At 37.7% G+C, this 7,500-nt stretch overlaps 1 protein-coding gene and 1 long non-coding RNA gene across 3 annotated transcripts in view; one reads left to right on the top strand and one right to left on the bottom strand.

The window, feature by feature from the left end:
- LOC135215684 (probable serine/threonine-protein kinase irlC) overlaps nt 1-7,473 on the bottom strand; it is a 69,001-nt gene extending 61,528 nt beyond the window's left edge. The window contains exon 1 of one of the 2 annotated variants that reach the window (XM_064250631.1): nt 7,367-7,473. The gene's annotated coding sequence lies outside the window, so the exon portion shown is untranslated. The remainder of the gene's footprint in view (nt 1-7,366) is intronic. The other variant, XM_064250632.1, reaches the window with a different exon arrangement.
- Nucleotides 1-7,500, top strand: part of LOC135215685 (uncharacterized) — a 330,613-nt gene that overhangs the window by 107,977 nt on the left and 215,136 nt on the right. The gene's annotated exons all lie outside the window — the stretch shown is intronic.

A 7,500-nucleotide genomic window follows, 5' to 3' on the forward strand; every position in this document is an offset into this window, starting at 1 on the left:
GCGTATTTGGCGAGCGAAAACTTTAATATTCCAAGAATTAACAATCAGCGGCAATCATTTTTAATATGAATTTGAATAGCATTTCTAAATGAATATTGTCTGTTATTACGTATACGTCCTTTATATTTAAAATCCTTATAAATCTATCTTCATTCTCCCATTTATTATTTTTCTTTTTTCAACTCGGCGTTTTTAACATCATTCAGGGATAGCACAGGAGGGATAAGAAGAAAAACTAAATTTTCTCCCACATCTGTCCTCTAAATGAACTTTCAGAATGATGGTGCATCGAACTAAACGATTTCTACGCATCTGTGGGACTGTACGTACAACAAATGTCTTTGCACTTAGAGTCGTAGACACTTGCAAGGTGCACGTAGAGCCGTAGACACTTGCAAGGTGCACGTAGTGTCGTAGACACTTGCAAGGTGCACGTAGATTCGTAGACACTTTCAGAGGCAAGCGCCTGCGTGGGTAGTACTCTGGTTAGAAGTCCCACTGTGTCTCAGAGTTTTTGAACAGACACACCTCATGCGGAGTTTACACTTCGTCACGAAAAGGGATGACGCGTAAAGGGTTATGGTTAATGAATCAAATTAAAAGGCAAAGGATGAAGTGAAAATGTGAACAGAAGTAAGTACGAGGGATGGAAAGACACAAGACGAAACAGATTATAGAAGTGAAAGGGTTAAAACTGCAAAGGATGATAAAAGACGTTATGGAAGGAAAATGAAAGGAGAAAATAATATGGGAAAGAGAATGAACCAATCAAGGCGATGAATAGTGATGAAAGGTGAAGGGCAGGATGGAAGCCGATCCTCATAGGATAAATGATGATGATAAGAATAATTGTCATAGTGTTCCTGAATATGGTAGATGCTGACTTTATCTTCTATCGTTGTTATGACAGCCATATTAACATGGTCCTACAACCGCAGCTAGGATAGTTCAGGAGTTTTTAAGTTCGCTGTTTCCCTTCATCTTTCAGTCTCCGCTTTCTTGACGAAGTGGGCAGCCAGCAAATCTCGACCGAGAATCATCCATAATTTCACTCACGAATGAAGTCTTGAAGATGTAGACGGCGTACGCATTATTTTAAAACGAATGTGAAAATGAGTGTTTGACTTATTTATTTGTCTGAAACATTATAATAGCTTGTAAAGGTATTATGATAACCATAAGCATTGTGTGATGTATCACTTTCATAACGAGTGATATATTCAATTACTGGATAATTTCACTTCGGTTGAATAACCACATGGGTTTTGATACATTCAGGAACCTCGAGGGAGCCCCTGACTTTATGTGCAAAATTACTCGTTTCCCTTTGATGCCTTATGTCAACAGTGTCTGTTCTTTCTGGGGCAATCCCGTTTTCAAACGAGTAAAAATTTCAATTTCTGTTTTTAAATAGTGTCATCCCAATCACTGACTTTTACTAAGCAAGCTGGGACAAGCTGCCTGGTTTTAGAAAAACTGCTGAAGCAATATCACTATGTAAACATTAATATAATTAGAATATAAAAATTCGATGTATAGTGCCTTTTTCTTCTTTTTTCTTGTTCACGTGGGTAGAGGTTCATCACTGTTTTAATAAATGGGCTCTCATTACCTTTTAATTCTCTACTAAACCATGTCAGTTTCCTCAGATCGAATCATAACAGTAGAATCGCCAAAGGTAAGTGGAGACCTGATAATATCATGGCACTCGGCTATGAGCATTTCTTATTGTCAAAGCATGGCATTTTCTATCCTACAAACCTTTGCCTTTCCACACTTAGTGAGCAACCGCAGAGAAACTATAATTGCAGAATGGTAAAGACAAAACGACTCGCTGAATGTGGGTCTCTCTCTCTCGTTTAAACCTTCGACTAGTAAGCATCCAGAATACAAGGACTGGATAATCTTTCCGTGTAAGCACTTGCTAAATCATCCACGAAGGCGAGCAAGGAGAGATATTGAAGAGACACTAAAATACTGACGAGAAACGACGCCAAAGGGGCGCCCCAGAAATTCGGATGTCTTACCATAATAGTTAGTAATGTTTATAACAATCACGATAATCCACGCTATAAAAATGGGCTATCGTGAATTCTCTTTGCATATCATGTTTTTTTTTTTTTTTTTTTTTTTACATTTTTTTTTTTTTTTTTTTTTTTTTTTTTTTTTTGGGGGGGGGGGGCGAGGAACTATGCTTAGTCAAGCTACAATTGTGAAGTTTACCGGACAAAGAATCAATGATGTGCATCATGGGTATGATAATCATCATACCCATTCATTTTTGTCCTAAGAAAACCAACAGAGAAACATTCGTATAATTTTTTTATTTTAAAAAATACAACGGTCATGCATGACCTTCCTCTCTTGAATAACACCACAGCTTAGTGTATTCATCAAATCGCATTTCCATTCAGTGTGAATACCATGAATTTGGCGGCAAAGTTTTGTGTTTAAGCAGGAAATCAAATTTTGGATGGTGGAGATATTCTAGAATGTAGCAATATTTGACTAAGCAACGAGAATCGAATCATTTCATTTTCACTCGACTAAATAAAAGATCAGCTATATACGTGAAATGGCGTCTGAGATAGGATTTGTGAGACATGAGTACAATTTCGATCTTCTTTTGTACCAGTGATATGTAATGCAGCCCTTGAATATTGTTTTCTCAGCGTACAGGCTACATATTTATAAAAAGACGGAAACAAACGCTGAAATCAATTTAACGAAGCAGTAGATATCAACAATCTATCCTCATGCAGATTCAGCTATGAACACTGGAGCAGAAACGCCCAAAACCCTAAAATCGCCATATTATTTTACATTCGAACCTCATCACTGCTTCTTTGGCCCTTTATTGGTGTGTCAGAGTTCACGGTTAATTTTCCGGGATTCTCGTCCTTCCTGAATACCAACTCTTCCTCGCTCTAATTCCTTGGACCTCCCACTGTCCGCACTTTCTCTCTCTTAAAGCCTTCGAATTTTGGACCATTTGCCCGCAGCCTAATCTTGAATATTACTTAATCTTACGTGACCGAATCACTTAAAAGCGCCCGCCCATCTGTTCACCAATGGTAACCTCTTTACTGCACTTTTTCATAATTTACACATTTCTGATTCTTTAAACATTCGTAGATTAACATGCATATCGCACATGCAGACAGTCTTGCGCGTTATTACTCGGATCTTCTTTGACCGTGTTTCGTTCATTCATAACCAAGGGCTCCTGACTTTCATAAAGAAGCGCCAGCACCATAATATTTGTTTATATATGTCTCTTTCATAATCTTAAACAGTCTCCTCAAGGTTCCATAACATTTACAAGCGGTGTTGGCAACTTTTATGCGACGCGAGTAATTACTTCATATCGTCCAATTAATCCTTACCTTAGTGTTCAAAGAAATTTCTCTCCTCTCTCCCTACCGGTTGATGTCATATTTGGTTCCCAATACCTACCCGAGTCCCTTATTGTTATTCCTCCAGGATGTATGGCAATGTTGATGCAATGAAAGAAGAGGCGAATATAGGAGAGCGTAAGATAAGACGATGAGGCCCCCGTAAAAGGTGCGGATTGCCGGGAAAGCTTCCCCCTGAGTAAATATGTCTATGTATGACGCACCTGTTAGCCTTCGCTTCTTTGAGGGGGTCAGTGTGGTTGTTATGTATGAGTGAAAAACTGGAAAGCCTTTAGAAGAATTGTTTACATGTTGTATGTGGAGTAGGGAGCGTTGGGCTTGTAAGAAATGTGGGAATAAAGCGATGGGGCGTGGTGAAGTAACGCACAGGAGATGGATCAGTCTCTAGGGGAGTTTGATCGTTCAAAGAGAAAGAGGAGGAGGGTATGTGGCAAAGATTTTTATGATTTAATTGGAAGCGTCGGGTTCATTCAAGTCTAAGCATGAGATGGTTCTGGTGTGCAGACAGTGAGAGGCAACATGCACAAGGAATAGAGAAAATGTGTAAATGGTGTTAACGTGGTGAAGGCGAATCATCTTTTCTTAGCATTCAAAAGAAGACTGTGAGAGTTGTTACTTTTGTTTGTATCCGAAGTCATCACTCTTAGAAGAGACTGTTTAATGAAGTTTAAAGTTAACATATAACGTGGCCACATGGCGAGAGAAAAATCTATGATACTCATGCATGCACGTATCTGTCTAATTCAGTTTAATTTTACTAACGGTGAAATAGACTTATACACCCATAAGGCATCGTAGTATTGCGTGTCACTCATATATTCACGTACATAATACAGATATGTGGGTGGGTGTGTATGTATATATATATATATATATATATATATATATATATCTATATATATATATATATATATATATATATAGTGTGTGTGGTGTGTGTGTGGTGTAGTGTGTGTATGTGTGGTGTTGTGTGTTGTGTGAGTGTGTGTAATACCCAAAAAAGGCTTCTCGATTTGGGCACGTTTCTTGAATACGGTTATCACCTACCTACATATCTTAAATTATTGTGGACAATAGAATGAAAGAGGACTCCTTTATTTCCATGGAGGGAAACGAACCTACTCACGATAATTCAGTATCATTAAATATCACTTTTGAATAGAGTATCTACTTCAGCTCGTGCATACTTTGAAGTAAATATCGAATTTGTTTATCTTATATATTGGAGGTTGTGAATTGGCTCTTCTTAGATGGTTTTCTAAACAGCCACCATCATAGCTTAGACGTTGCTACTGTTTATAGCTGTGGCGTTGCAGTTGATAGCGTCCTCAAGATTGTTGGTTTAAGGATTTCCTAATGATAAAATGATTGTCCTTAAGAACCAGTTAGAAAAGTGCTTATGATGATGATGGAATGCTTATTGCAATTAACAGCCCACCGGAAACAGAAATGAAGCGGCTGGCAGCGTTAAGAGAAATCCCGACGGAAAGAAAGTGGGTTGGCTGTGAAGTTAAATTCCAACAAAAATAAGGCTTTTTAGCTTCACCCGTCTCGATCATTATTAATAAATAAATAAATAACATGCTAATCATCTTCTTTGTAACCGACTTAGCGCAGAATTGAACGTGATAATCCTGAAAATCTGATTTCTGTTGGTAACTTGATAATCTAATCTCTCTCTTTCACAGCGCTTAAACACAGATCACATCGGATACTTACTGAAAATCCGATATTGTTCTTTAGGTTTCCAAAAGCTTCAGTTTTGTTCTGCCTGGGTGGAGTGTCAGCAACATTTCGGACCTTTTTCATTCTGAGACGAACAAAAAACTGTTTAGTGTGTGCCATTTCATAGTTGAGTTTATAATTCTGACTATTGTTGGAATATATGCTAGTTGGCTGTTTCCCTTAGCATTTATTGGAGTAGAGAACTATCGCTACCGATGTGAGTCATCATCCTTAGAATAAAGGCGCTACTTTGTAACTCCAGCATCCCTGATCTGATGAGATGTCATGTACTAATTTGCCAGTGTCGACGATCTTTCCACTTCCCTTACAGTGAACTATGGAACAGACCTCTAGGAGGCTACTAAGGCTGTCCAGATTGATTAGGCTTCAAAATATCGAAATGGCAGCCCTTGAACCTTTCTCCTCTCTTCTTCGTTAGATATTCAGTGTTTGACAAGGATGGTCATTTCATCAAATTCCAATCCCATGACCATCCATCACTGAAATTAGACTTAAATAAATGAGTTGGATGTTTGTACTCGACAATTTTGTGATTTATGCTTCGGTGTATTTGGAGATTTAGCCGACAATGACTAGAAAGTAAGTTCAGTTTTTGGCTCTGTTTCTTTACTACTTTATCGCTTCCTCTTCTTACTTCATTTTTAACGATGGATTATGTCAGGTGCCTTACTGCACTCATCGTTATTTCATTTTGTTTTACGGTACTGTTCTACATCATAAACTACCATCATATCAATTGCATAATGGTTTTAGACAATGCAACAGCTGAAGATGTCCAGAAACGGTCGAAAGAAGGTTGAGATTTTGATAAAGGATTTTTTTTTCTCTTTTTATATATTGGCAACCACTTCATACCGACCCCCGCCCCCCATTTTCTTTATCTGCATAATCAAATAATGGGCTTTCTCTTCGTGGTCTGAGAATACGTAGAGCATAGTGATAATTCGTTTTGTCGTGCCAATGCTTGTTTTTCTCTTGCACTTAGAATAGTTTTTTTTCCACATAAATCATTCTTTAGACCAACCAGAAAACTTGACATGAATCAAAAGGGAGACAGTCGTTTACACTCGAAATATGGCAACAGACGAGACAAGAAAATTAACTCTAGATATGTTCAAGAAATAAAAAATATGACTAAAGAAGCTGTGACATGTCCAGGAAATTTACAGTTACTGGAAAGAGAACAGAGAGCAATTCATTTAAAATCATGACTGAAGAACTTCCATAAGGCTGTTCAGAGAACGAAAGCATCGTTCGGTCATTTTCTCGACTCGGGGTTCCACCCCAATTCCTAAAGGTTTCTCCTACTGTTTCTTATGAGTGGCATTGCATTGCAACAGGACTCTTTCATTGCAGAAACCTGGTCTCCAAGGAAATGGCTTTTTCAAGATATTCTCGAGATATAATCTAAAATATAAGTATGCAAAGAGGGCGTCTCCTTTTAATTTGATCTCTTTTGTAGAAAGAAATAAAAGAATATCAGAAAAAAATGTCTGAAAGAATCATCGTAGCAGCAGACAAAATATGTGACGTTAGCGGTGCATTTTGCCAAAAGTTGGTCTTTCATTTCAAGCGCTTTACGGTAATTGTTAACCATAGCAATTATTAATACACCCTTTTTATCAGTAATATTGCGCCTTCCAGTGTACCCTTGTTGTAGAAATGTCTCACTCTAATACATTTTGTTGTTATGAGTTAATCAAGGGTATGTTATAATTAGAAAAGCCTATTGTAAGCAAGACTTCCTTAGTTTGCTTTACGTTTGACTTAAAAAAACTTACAAGCTAATGTTTAACAACATCAGTTCTTTGAAATGAGACATGTTTACAACTTGACTGTGCGAATTGGTTTTTCTCTCGACCTAAATGGCTAAAATGATGCTGCGAAATTAACATTTTTGCTATAGATGCAAGCTAGGACTATGAATGCAATAAAGCCAAAGATAAATGTCTTTGAATAAACTCTCCATATGTAATGTGTAAGTGAATAACGTGTAAGGCCACAGAGGCTGTTTACATGAAATGTACACAGTATATATTCACATTGTTCATCAGCACTGAGTGCGAATTGAACATGAGAAAAAAAATTGTAGGTATTATTATTATTATTATACGAATTTCAGTATTTTTCTGTGAATTTTAAATTGAACCAACCAAGCATTGCGTAAACAGCTTTCCAAAATGTACATAAAAGAATTCATTTACCTGCGTTAGCTGAGAGATAATATCCAAAACCAGACGTCAAAGACACACAAAGGAACACTGCCAGTTCCGCCACACTCCTGCTCACCGCGCAACCTTACAATTGACTGAAGCGGGATTGGTCTGGTGGCCTCCAT

The sequence above is a fragment of the Macrobrachium nipponense genome, chromosome 5, assembly GCF_015104395.2.
Source record: "Macrobrachium nipponense isolate FS-2020 chromosome 5, ASM1510439v2, whole genome shotgun sequence".
Taxonomy (NCBI): Eukaryota; Metazoa; Arthropoda; class Malacostraca; order Decapoda; family Palaemonidae; genus Macrobrachium; species Macrobrachium nipponense.